At 33.6% G+C, this 13,836-nt stretch overlaps 1 non-coding gene across 1 annotated transcript; it reads right to left on the reverse strand.

Annotated features, from left to right (window-relative positions):
- Window positions 1-501: 501 nt before the first annotated feature.
- On the reverse strand, window positions 502-574 carry TRNAR-CCU (transfer RNA arginine (anticodon CCU)). The gene has a single exon. It is a non-coding gene; the product is annotated as a tRNA-Arg (tRNA).
- Between the last annotated feature and the right edge of the window lie 13,262 nt (window positions 575-13,836).

The raw sequence follows: 13,836 nt of genomic DNA on the forward strand, positions 1-13,836 counted from the left end.
AAATCTGTCGGTACAGTTATATGAGGGTTATATCAAAATGGACCCATATAACCTGTTTTCAATACCAAAAGTTCTGCAGACCTAAAACACAGCTGGTTAAATTTCTATGAACCTACTTCATTTCGTAATAAATTAATATTTATTGGTTCATGAGAACTTTACCACAAATTATAGTTGAGTAGGATTTTACATGGTCGGCCACCCCCACAACACCCTTTACATTCTGGTTAAAATACATTCAGACATGTAATTGTTGACAACACGTATACGCAACGATATTCCCAAATACAACCTTCTTCAAAAATTTATAGTTGACATCTGAAAGAACACTTTTGTATATTTTTCACAGAGCGTTATTTTTTTCTTTTTCAAAATACGTCTACACTTAAATGTTTCAAATGGATTATAATTATCCACACCACACACAAGCATAACTGTGTATGTGTTATAATTTTGATTAAAACAACTCAAAAAACAACAGAAAAAAATCATTTTCATCTTTACCCCAGATGGGATTCGAACCCACAATCCCCGGCTTAGGAGGCCGATGCCGTATCCATTGGGCCACTGGGGCAGTTGTTATGATAGAAGCAATAACTGCATTCTATAATAATAATATTTGTTTGGCGCTAAACACAATTGTGAAAACTTCATGAAAAATTGCGAAAAACTGTGACGTTTTGGTACGATATCGATTTTTCTGAATGTAAATTATTTAGATATTCATACCACCGTGTTGATGAATGCACTACAAACAAGGATATTGGTTATAAAGGTAAAGATTTTGAAGGAATCCATTAAGGGAAGTTTTAACATCAATTTCGATTTCCTTTCAAAATGTAAATTAATAGCCTGAGGTAAAAATAACCCATTATAAGGGAACGCAAACAAACTACCTTCTGTAGTACCAGCTATATGACTATATGATACCCTACAACACTACGTACATTTAGTATTGGGATTTTATGTGTAATTTATGGCTTTAGAGCAGTTAAAACTTGGAATCGGAGGCAACTTATATGTGCGAGGTATATCGAACTCTAAATGGATTTTACCAAATTTGACGGGAACATCTGTCCATCTCGGCCCAAATAACATTGCTATAGAGTGCATGATATGACATCGAAAAGGACCATATTAAAAAAATATATCGGAGCAATTCGGTTGAATGGTTGTTCGGATGAAACATATGTATGGGAGCTATATCTGAACCAAATAAAATTTAATTATCTTAATTTATCTTTTTCTGTTATCATAGGTTTTCGAGTTTTGTTTCACTGTCAAACATCTTATAGTCTGGTGCACAAGTTAACCACGAATTATTAAATTTTATTATAAAAATGCGTGCTCTGTAAAGAAAGTTCATCGTACGTTTGTTCTGTTCAGGGACGAAGCTCAGTTTTTGATATATGGATACGTAAATAAACAGTATTATCGATTTATATTGATGATATAAATGCTATATTCGGTTTTTTAAGATTTTAACAGAATTTTTAACGGGTTCTATTTTTTGAAAATTTCCAAATTTGTTCCAAATGGTGGAGGGTATTCAAAGTTCAGCCTGGCCATTTTAAGAGTTTGATTATAATTGAAACTTATGCCATATTGCCAGGGAGGATCAGAAAGAGTGCTCCAATATTTCCCTTTCTCTCACGTCACTATTGTCTAATAAAACCATTATATATGTATATATTCACATCAGATCTCAGGTTACCAAGTTTTCAAAGACTCGCTGACTTCTTTCGCAAACTATAGGAGACATAAATATTGAAAATGTTAACCCTTTGTGGATAAGATACCAAAAGGGGTGGGCCCTTTTTGGTGGGATGTGTGAAATTTGAAGGGAATCGGATGCCTACTACGCTTTTATAAGCGTTTTGGTTATTCAAAATTTTTTCATTTGTGGTAGAGGCACGAGAAGGTGTGGACCGATATGATATATGTCGCGCCAGATCTTGTGTTAGCAGAAATATTGGAATGTGCTAAGTTTGAAAATTATCGAATGATTCTTAGTTATTCATACCAAGTTTGGACCAAATTAGACACCCTCTCTAGCCATATGGCTGAGGGTATAATTGCATTAGCACATGATTTTCTGAAATTAAGGTGCTATGTTGAAATTAATATTTCTATTATATTTCTTTCTTGTGGCTCCAAACTTAAAATATCATTATTTTAATAATTTCATTTAAAATTGGTTAATATAAGGGCGTTTCTTTTGCCTGACCTGGGTCTGGTTTCTTGTTTTATGAAAATATGAAATGAAAAATATTTCCTTTATAAAATTTTTCATTTGACATTTCACATTTTCATAGAACAAGATCGAGGCCCAACAAAATAACAACAATTTGAAAAATCATAAAACATATAGATGGGTTTTTCGATGAATTTTTTTTTTCAAGGATTTTTTGGTGAAAATTTATTTTTCAACGATTTCCCAACGATATATAAATCGTAGATTTTTTAAGAATGTTTTTTACAATGTTCTACCAAATACACTCCAATGTTATCATAAATTCCAACACAATAAATTAATTAAAAACAAAAATATTCATAAACTTACATTTTTCACGACATCGCTTCATTGGCAAAAGGTCCAATTCAATTCTAACATCATCATATTTGATATCGTGCCATTACTGCTTGTTTTGGACTCGTGCTCCACCGTACCGTTCAAATATGTGAGTAATATTGCTTTTAGTTATTAGTTCGTTATTTTTTAGTTATTTCAAAACACCAAATACTTAAAATTGAAGAAAACAGTAAAAAAAAACATTTTTTTTTCTATTTTTGACAATTGTGTTACTGAAAAGAGTTTACACCGATAAATATAATTACACGTAGCCTATATTTACGTACAGTTTACATATTTTTTAATTCAAACACTTGATAATTTTACAAACAACAAAAAATATACTACATCATCTCACTCACGGTTAAACACACACAGAAAAACAAAAGAAAACCACAAACGAAACTAATAAGATTTAAGTAAACAAGCCATTTTATTTGACACTTGTCTCACGAAATCGACTTAGCACCACTACACGAACCGAATTTTTACCAACAACACCGCACGAGAGATCACTCTTTTGCAAACAGGAAATAACAACTTATAATGAGAACATACAAACGAACGATGGTGGCTCTCTCACATAAGACACGAACGAATAGCACGGAATAGCAAAAAGGCGGCAACAAGAGTGGGCTTGGAATTTATTGTGGAAAAAATTTGATTTTTCACATATTTCAACACGAAAACGCTTAAATATTGGAATAACGCTGTTATTTATGCATAAAGCAACTAGGTTTAACACTTCTTTTATCACTTTTAAAAATATATTTTACTTTCTTTCTATATTTTAGTTTAACGATTATGATTCGCGACCGGCCGGTATTAAAATTACGAGCAACTGAAGGAAGGAGCAAAATGGAGAGAACAGTGTTGCCAATTTAGTAAGAAGTAATCAAGGTAAAAAGCTTATACCATTTTTAAACCCTTAATGGCCTAATGATCACATTTTATGCCATGTAACGTTTCCTTATTAGTTTTAAATAAAAATGTAAGAATTAAGTTGTCGAGTTGTTGGGATGTCGAAGTTATTTTGTTGTTGTAAAATAGTCAAGCTTAATCAAATTATTGTCGTGTTTATAAAACAACGTTTAATTGTTAATGGAGAAAAATACCAATTATTGCCAGAGAGTAAGATTCCCTTGGATTTAATCTTAAAAACCATTTAATAATTTATAATTTAAATATGTAATTTAAGATTTAGTTAATATATTTGACGATTTTTCTTTCTTAAAACTTTTTTGAGTTCAAAAAATAAAATATTCTGGCAATCAAATTATTGCTCCATAATTACGCCTACTTGTCTTCAAATATATGGGTCAACTCCTCGGCGTATCTCTCAAAAATGTGTTAACAATTTGAATGATAACTTTCATAAAAAGTTATAATAATAAGTCACTGATTTTCCCAAACTTCGCACATACCTATGTATCTACTTAATCAACTCAAACACGGTTGCACACACACAGAAAAACAAAAGCGAACCACAGCCGAATCTAATAAGATCCAAGTAAACAAACAAGCCATCTTATTTGACACTTGTCTCACGAAATTTATATAGCGCCACTACACGAACCGAAGTTTTACCAACTACACCGAACGAGAGATCACTCTTTTGCACACAGGAAATAACAACAAGTAATAAGAACATATGAACGCACGATGGTGGCCGCTCTTACATTAGACACGAACGAAAAGCACGGAATAGCAAAAAGGCGGCAACAAGAGTGGGATTAGAATTTATTGTGGAAAAAAAGAGATTTTTTACATATTTCAACACGAAAACACCTAAATATTGCAGTAGCTATATTATTTATCACTAAAGCAGCAACATTTTACAATCTTTTTATTATATTTAAATTTATATTTCACTTAATTTTAACAATTTTGTTAAACGATAATGATTCGCGACCGGCCGGTGTTAAAATTAAATGCAACTAAAGGAAGGAGTAAAATGAAGAGAACAGTGTTGCCGATTTAGTAAGAAGTAATCAACGTAAAAAGCTTATACCATGTTTACATTTAAACCCTTAATGTCCTAAAGATCACATTCTACGGCACGTTACTAATTGTAACGCTTCTTAACTAAATTTAAATAAAAACGTAAGGATTAAGTTATCGAATTGTTGTTGGGATGTCTAAGTTATTCTGTTGTCGCAAAGTAGTCAGGCTTAATGGCATTATTGTTGTGTTTATGAAACACTGTATATTTGTTAATGGAGAAAAACATAAATTATTGCCAGGGAGTAAAGCAGAATATACCTTTCATAACTTTCATAAAAAGTTAAAAAAGTCACTGATTTTCGCAAACTTCGCACATATCTATTTATCTACTTAATCAACACACACGCGGTTGTACATACACAGAATCTTATAAGATTTAAGTAAATAATCCGTCTTATTTGACACTTGTTTCACGAAGATTACATAACTCCACAACAAGGACCGAAGTTTTACCAACAACACCGAACGAGATATCACTCTTTTGCAAAGGACGCCCGAAATTAGATAAAGTGCGGCAATGGAATATTTTTAATGTTCCTCCTTTGAAAAATAATATTTCTCCGTTCAGAAACTAAAAAAATCTTATTGTATTTTTAGCTACATGATCAAAAACGAAGTTTTAACATGTACACCATCGGAACATTTCAAAATTTTTCAGATATCGACGCAGACAAAAATGCTGCCAATATATGATACTTATGGAAAATTTCCTCAAATTCCTCAAAGATTGTTAATTTTCGATTTAACATTAAATGATATTGTTTCACATAACATTATTATCGTATCCGTGTGGAAAAAATATATAATTAAAATTGCAAAAAAGAAACATTTAATATGCCGTTGATATTCATTTAAAATGCATAACAACTCTTCAGCATCATGTTGAATTTGTGGAATTAAGTGCAGGTTTTTTTTTTGTGGAATATGTATGAACATATTTTTAGCATAGCGTTTGTACATACAGATATACACATTAGGGTGGTTCAATGTTACTAATTATTTATATATTATTAGTTATTGCTCATATAAAAAGTTTTTTTTTTTGTCACAAAATTCCTAAAAAAGTTGGCTATGTTATGTCCAGGAAGATTTCTCGAAAGTTGTTAAAAAATTCTCTTGTCCTTAAAAGTCCTTTAAAATCCTGGTTTTGTTCAAAGAAGTTCTTAAATATATATTTATACCCTACAACACTATGTGTTGGGGGTATTATAAGTTTGATTGGGCCAAAAATTATGTAACACCTCGAAATATTGGTTTCCCACATAGGAAAGTATATATGGATCTTCCTAGCTCGCCGAGCTGAGTCGATCTAGCTATGTATGTCCGTCCGTCCGTCTGTCCATGTTAATTTGTAATCACTCTACAGGTCGCAATTATGGCCCGATCTTCACGAAATTAAGAATGGAGGTGGGGATAGTGCCAGAATAGAACCCTATTTCTTTTGGAGATGATCGCATAATATCTAGGGGTTGAAATATACCAAATACTGAAAAAATGTCGGATTTTGCAGTAGCAATACAGGTCGCAATTATAGACCAATCGACGCGGAATTTCGCATGTAGCTAGCGGGGAAGAAGCCTACCAATTTTGATGGTCATCGGATAATATTTAGCGGGTAAAAAAGACCATATCTTGTTTGTTGAAAAAATTCAAAATTTTTCATTAAACCGCGAATATTTTAAATCCCGGCGAAATCACAAAGCCATGACAAGGTTACTTCTGATCTTTACTTTGATGTTAACACCCAACAAATCGGATATATAGCAAAATATGTGCGATATACATGCCTATCAAAGAAGATATGCTTGAAAGATCTCTTTTATGTCGAGAACGGCTGAACTGATTTCGACAGTTCTCATTAATTCAGAATGGCCTCTGGGCAGGAAAGAAAAAAAGTCTAAAAAATCGCATAAAAATATCTCTCTAAAGACTAAAATATTGATTTTGTAACATTTTTCATATTTTTTCAATTTTGTCATATTTTTGGCATATTTTCATTTTGAATGAAACATTTGGTAATATTTCTACAGCTAACAAAACTAAGAAGTTAGGATATCAGGATGTCATATACAGATCGCATTCATGGCCCGATCCTTACGAAATTTTGCATGGGGATAAGATGAGGGTCAGAATAGAAGCCTACTCTTTTTGGAGATGATCGCCATATATTTAGGGGTTGAAATGGACCAAAAAACTGCAAAATTGTCGGCAGGTCGTAATTATCGCCCGATCCTCAGGCACATTTGAATGGGGGTTACCGGACATTGCAAAAGCCAAGCAGTTTTGGATGGCCATCCAAAAATATTCAATGTGTGAAATACTTTGCCAACTTTTGTAGACAAAATACGAAAATGTCCATTCCAGTGACTTTTTGGAGAATTCACAAATACAGGAAAGACGCAGTTTAAGTTGCTATTACTCGAAAATTAGAGAACGAAACCTGATCGTTTTCTTTTATTATTTGTCACAATATCTTGTGGAATTCTTTCGAGTATCTCGCCTATATAAACTGTATCATTTATTATAGTGTTGTAGGGTATTCAACGGTCGGCCCCGCTCGACTGTAGCCTTTGCTTACTTGTTTTTAAATTAAACTCATTCAAAACAAAAGACACCAGAGAAATCAAAATTTATATATTCCGAGATTCTTAACCCGTAATGGAATTCTTTAACTAATTTTTGAGTTACCGACAAAAATCGGTAACCCAACATTTTGATATAAAAAAGAAGTTATTGTTGAAAACATTGGTAAATATCGATACCGACAAATTTCATAATTTTCGTCATAATTTTCACATTTTTTTTTTAATTTTTATTGAAAAAAATGTCGGAAATAGCATCAAATTTTAGAATAAGTTTAGATTTGTTCGACTTTGTCACCTTTTGCACGAATTATGGCCTTCACGGCCAATGAGACCGTCACACGCTGCCCGATTGTTGCTCTGCGGTATTTTGGCCCATCCCCGGCAAAGCGCTTGCTTAAGATGATCGACACTTTGGTATTTTTTAGTGCCAACCTTGTTTTCCTAAATACTCCAGACACAATAGTCCAACGGATTGGTATCCGGAGATTTGGTGGCCATTATGCGCTGGAAATGAAGCGAAGAACCTCATTCTTTCTTTGACACGTGCTGAGTCCTGTTGGAATGTCCAAGGCTTGCGTGCCATTCATTTCATTCCTTGCACTTTTTGGATGGCTCGGGGTAAGCTCATTTTTCAATACTAGCCGAATGGAATATTGCGATATGTTCAGCTCACGAGCCATTCTCGGCCACTGCGACGCGGGTTTCGATCACGTCGCTTCTTTACTTTTTGAACCTTTTCGGCTGATGTTGCTGTTTTCTTCCGTCCACTGACGTCGGGCTACGCTACCAGTATCACGGTAATGAGAGATGGTGCAATACACAAAAGATTTATTCACATTTAAATGCTGGAGTGCTCTAATGATAGCCACAGGTGGTTTTCCAGCCATATATATAGAAATCACACTATCACGCTTGAATTCCATCACGAATAACTTTTTTTTCTGGAAAATCTCACCAAAATACTTTCGTACGCTTGTAAACAATTTAATGAGCTGTCACTGGAATAATTTTAATAGCTGTCGGACGAGTGGCTTAGACATGACAGCAGTCTGAAGTGGGTTGCAGTTTTTTCATCTCACCCTGTATGCGAGTTATATCCAAATCTGAACCGATCTTGATACAATTTGGCTTAGATATGTATGGGCTGTATACCAAACATCATTCTTGTGGGATGCATATTACGAATGTGGGGGACTTTAACACCAAATCGGATTTGGGAGCTATAGCTATATCTGAACCGAATTTCACTAAATTTGATGTACTTGCTTCTAGACTGAATTCGGTTGTCCCAAAATTCAGGTCATTTGGACTTATATTCACCATTTGGTGCACAATTAACCCGAAATCGGTTGATCAATTTGGTGGAGGTACCAAAAAGAATAAACAATAATATAAAATGTTCATTCTTTGTTTGAGTAATCCGTCCATATCTGAGTTTCATGGATAAAAGACTCCTATTTTACAGACCAGCATTTCCATTGGCAATTCGCATCGTATTATTAAAATCCTAAAATAATATTCGCACCATCCTAACATCCATACACGTTGCAATACAATTTATCTACCATAATAATTAAATATTATATTTACTGTAACACCGAAAACACCAAACGCTGCAGTGCAGCTATTAACTAGCATTTAATGAATTAAAAGCTTTAATGGTCGATCAAAGCCAGTAGTTTTATTTCATATAACCGATAATAACATTTTTTTTTTTTTGCCAATAAAGAAATTTATTAAAAGTTGTTTCGTTTATGCATAGTTGAACACACACACACATACATATGAGTATTTCAATTTATTGACATATTGTGTTATTTTCAGAATGAGTTGGTGGTTTATAAAAACAACATACTTTTATACTGTTTTTTTTTTTTTTTTTTTTTTTTTTTGTTTTACTGGGAAAAGGAAATTTTTGAAATGAATTGAATATATTTACTGCCAAATCGTATGTATGTTCGGTTCTAAAAAAACGTAGGAGAAAATTGATTAGATCAAAGTAACAAATGGATTTACAAATTGAATATAAAGTAAAGATGTTTGGGAAATCACATGTCAAACAAATTGAATATAGAAGACATAAAATTTTAGTATCAATTGGGAATCAAGGTTAAAGTTTAGAGTTTTCACAAGATATGTGTAAAATTTTTATTTAATGCGAATTTCCAAAAATTTTAACTCATTACACCCTCGCACACCAACTTTAACACAGATGCAAACTTTCAAATTTTAGCTTGACTTATATCGAATTTATATTATTAACAAGTAAAGAAGCAGTTAAGTTCGGTCGGCCCGAACTTTTTATAACCTTCACCATTCGGAAGGAACATAAACAATTTCAAAAAAAATCCGTCGAAAAATACCGCTGAAATGAAAACTTTATATGGGGGCTATACGAAGACGGGGTGCTGGATAAGTAATTTTTTGTGATAGGCTGTAGTTACGATTCCGAACTTTTAATATAAAATTTGACGCAATTCCCGTGAATGATTGCGGTAAATAATGTAGCGACAATCCTGGAAATACCTAATATCTCGGGGTAGCGTTATATGGGTGCTATACTAAAACGTAGACCTACATATACCATTCTCTTCCAGGGGGTAAAGTACTCAGAGGGAATTCCTTGTGTGTATTTTCAAACCATTCCATTGAAAAATATGACAAAAATCATCAAAATACCGAATATCGGGGCACCATTGTATGGGGGCTATACGATATCGTGGACCTATGTAGACAATTCTCTTTCAAGGGGTAAAGTACTCACAGAGTACTTCTTGTGTAGAATTTCTGACAATTCCATTAAAAAGTGTGGCTAAAATCATCAAAATACCGAATATCGGGGGCACCATTGTATGGAGGCTATACGATATCGTATTTTTTTCAGGGGATAAAGTACTCACAAAAAAATCCTTATGGAGAATTTCAGACAAAAAGTGGGTAAAATCATGAAAATTCCGAGTGTCGGGAGGTAGCGTTATATATCATCTTCGAACTTGACCTGCCTGCAGACAAAAGACTGACATGTGCAAAATTTTAGCTTCCTATCTTAATTCGTTTCGACACTAGCGTGATTATAACGGACGGACGGGCAGGGCTCAGAATTTTACACTGATCAAGAATATTTTCTCTGGTTATAAATATTTTCTCTGGTTTTTCGACCTTTTGGATTGTTAATAAAAACAATTATTTGAGCTTGAGGTCAAACTTTTTGGTTTTTTTTTTTATTTATTTTTCAATATTTCGAAGCTCTTTGAGTTTCAAGAATATATACTTTGTTAGGTCTAAAGTTTCAAACGGAATGACGAACTTAATATACCCTCCATACCAGGAATGGTGGAGGGTATAATTAAAATCGAACGAACGACATTTGAATATTATATATACAGATGTAATGTTTTCTTTCACAAGACGATTACTTCTTGCTTTACATACGATTAAAGCAGCAAAAAATTAATCAAACATTTGTTAAAATGTTTGCATTCATTTCTACATACGAGCATGTATGTATGTCTTTATTACTCTAGAATGCTTTTCAGGATTCAGGATTGCATGTTTATACAACAAGCCTACAATATTATGCATGTTGCTACGTGTATTGGAAAAACTGAATGATGTTTATTCGTGGGAACTTCTTCAGAACGTAGATAGAAAAAACGCCATCGATATACATATACATATCTACTTGTGGAATCCCAATTTACAAATGCGAGGCATCAGTGAATATTGGATTTATTTGTTAAGAATTGTACAAATAATACCTCCAAATGGACTTTGATTTATATATTCTAAAAACAAATGATAAAATTAAAGAATATGCAATCGATTTAAAAATAAAACCATAACTTTTCCAAAATCCTCCAGACGTCATCGTCGCATTTATTCTCTTCCGCTCACTTGTGTATTCTCAGGTATTTTCTTTTAGCTCCTTTTGCTGGACGTATCAAGGTAGTTATTTTTTATACTCTTCGCCATACTATGGATGGTATTTTAACTTCGTTATTCCGTTTGTAGCTCACATTAGTAGGGTCTATCGTCACCAAAGTCCTAACCTACAAAAAATCAACAAGTAAAAAAGGACAAGTGAAAGCAAAAGTTAGGTCGGGTCGAACTTTTAATGCCCTGAACCATTTTGAACGAACTTGAAAAAATATCATCGAAAAACGCCAGCTAAATGAAAACCATTACCTAGGGGCTATACGAAGACGAGCTCCTTCATAAGTAATTTTTTGTCATTGGCTGTAGTACCGATTCCGAACTTCAAATACGAAATTTGAAACAATTCTGGTGAATAATGTCGCTTATATCATCAAAACACCGAATAAAGGGAGGTACTTTTATGTGGGGATTATACAAAGACCTGGACTTGTACAGACAATTTTCTGTCATGGGTTGCATTATCCATTACGAACTTCAAATACGAATTTTGAAACAATTCCCGAAAATAATTTCGCTAAAATCGTCTAAAAAAACGATACCATCAAAATAAACGATACCGGAGCTATCGTTCTATGTGGGCTATACGAAGACGTGAACCTGCATACGCAATTTATAGGTTGCAGTACCAATTACGAACGTTGAATACGAAGTTTGAAATAATTGCGGCAAATAATGTAGTAAAAATCATCAAAATACCGAATATTGAGAGGTACCGTTAGATGAGGGCTATACGAAAACGTGGACCGACATAACCCATTTAAGAACAAAACGTGCCTACTTTCAAAACACACACATGTGTGCAAAATGTTAGACTTCTATCTTTATTCGTTCGAAAGATAGTGTGATTACAACAGACAGGCAGATGGGCTTCGCTAAATCGACTTAGAAATTTATGCTTCATTACGAAATTTGCACATTTTCAACTGACCTCTTTAGCAAGTAAACACGATCATTTTGTTTGTTTACAAACGGCTGGACAACGAATGTTTTCTCATCGGAGAAAACCAAATTCGGCAGTTCACCACTTTCGGCCAAGTGAAGCAACTCTTTAACTCTTTTGAGTCTATTTTATTCCTGTTGCGGTGTAAGTTCCTGTACTTTTGGACTTTCAATGGCTTTACCCCGAGCTCATTTTTCAATATTTGCCGAATGGAATATTGCGATATGTTTAGCTCACGAGCCATTTTTCGGTCACTGCGACAGGGGTTTCGATCAAGTCGCTTCTTTTGTGCTCTAATAGTACGTTTATATATATGAGGGTTAACCCACTGGATTTGGATTTAAATTGTCATACCCATTACTTTTACTTCAAATAAATCCTCTCAAAGTAGGTTAACCCTACAAAAAGTTCTAACGTAAACAGGGCATAAGGGTGCAAGTACATAAAAGGCTTGAAGTCAAGGCTAGGCATATTAATGTCAAGTTATAATGGATAATGACGGCAGGATTTTAGTGCGGCTCTGTACTCCCTTTATGAAATGTTACAAAATATGCCTAGCCATGACTTCAAGCTTTTTATGTACTTGCAGCTTAACGATAGCCACTTGTGCTTTTCCAGCCAAATATAAAGAAAAATGCTTTTGTACGCTTGTAAACAATATTATGAGCTGTCACTGGAATAATTTTAATAGCTATCGGACGAGTGGCTTAGAAATGGCAGCAGTCTGAAGTTGGTTGCAGTTTTTTATCTCACCCTGTATATTAACGTTTTCGTATAACCCCTCTATTTCTGAACACCTCATTTTATGTATTTTCCAACAGATACTAGAATTTGTAGTTTAAAATAAAATTCATTTGAATATTAAATGCAGCTACTTTTATTTTTAAAGGTTTTCCGTACCTCATGGTAGAGGGTATTAAGAGTTCGGTCCGGCCAAACTTAACGCTTTCTTACTTGTTCATCGTAAATTGATTCCGATTGTACTGCATGTTCAATTGGTGGGTGAATGAATACTTGAGTGATTTTTGTTGTGGTAAATTGAGCAATTGCAATCTAAACGGTGCACATACATATTTATAGGTGTACGAAGAAGTGAAGATATGCCATAGTATCAATTGTGTTCACATGAATGTTTGATAAACAAAATTTAAGGAATACATTCGTTTATTGCCACTACGGTTCATGGTTTGGAACAGCGAGACAATGATTATATTAGAACAGCAAAAAGGAAGCTCCTGTTGGAACACCGAGATGAAACTCGCCTTACAATAGCGAAATTATACTCTTGTTAGAATAGAGATACAAAGTTCTTTGGCCAGTATTTCCGGACCCACAACTTAAAACCAGTTCCATCTTTTTGTTAGATCTCAAATTTGTACACATAATATATTTGTATAAGTATTGGTATTTATAACGCACCATAAAGCTTCGCCCCGGTGCTTTATAAAGCTTTACGGATTTTGTGGATTGTAATGAAGCTACTATTCCCATTATATTTATTGTCGATAGTCGTTTGTCGAACATAATGTACTGTACAAGCAAACTTTTAAGAAATGTAAAGCGTATATGTTCATTTACGCATATTATGGCAACTTGCGAGTTAATAAGTCGATAACAGGGTAGTCTATTGATTAAATTATTTCTAATACTATAGTCTTTTAATAATAGTAAGAATAAAAAATTATAGTTGAAGTCACCTTTTCCTCGAAAAAAGTGCAAGATTTTTCTCTTGTGGACTCATTTCTTGAAACCATTATCATAACCCATTCATCGTTTTCCAAAAAAAAAAAACAAACACA

The sequence above is a fragment of the Musca domestica genome, unplaced genomic scaffold (assembly GCF_030504385.1).
Source record: "Musca domestica strain aabys unplaced genomic scaffold, Musca_domestica.polishedcontigs.V.1.1 2, whole genome shotgun sequence".
In the NCBI taxonomy this organism is placed as follows: domain Eukaryota; kingdom Metazoa; phylum Arthropoda; class Insecta; order Diptera; family Muscidae; genus Musca; species Musca domestica.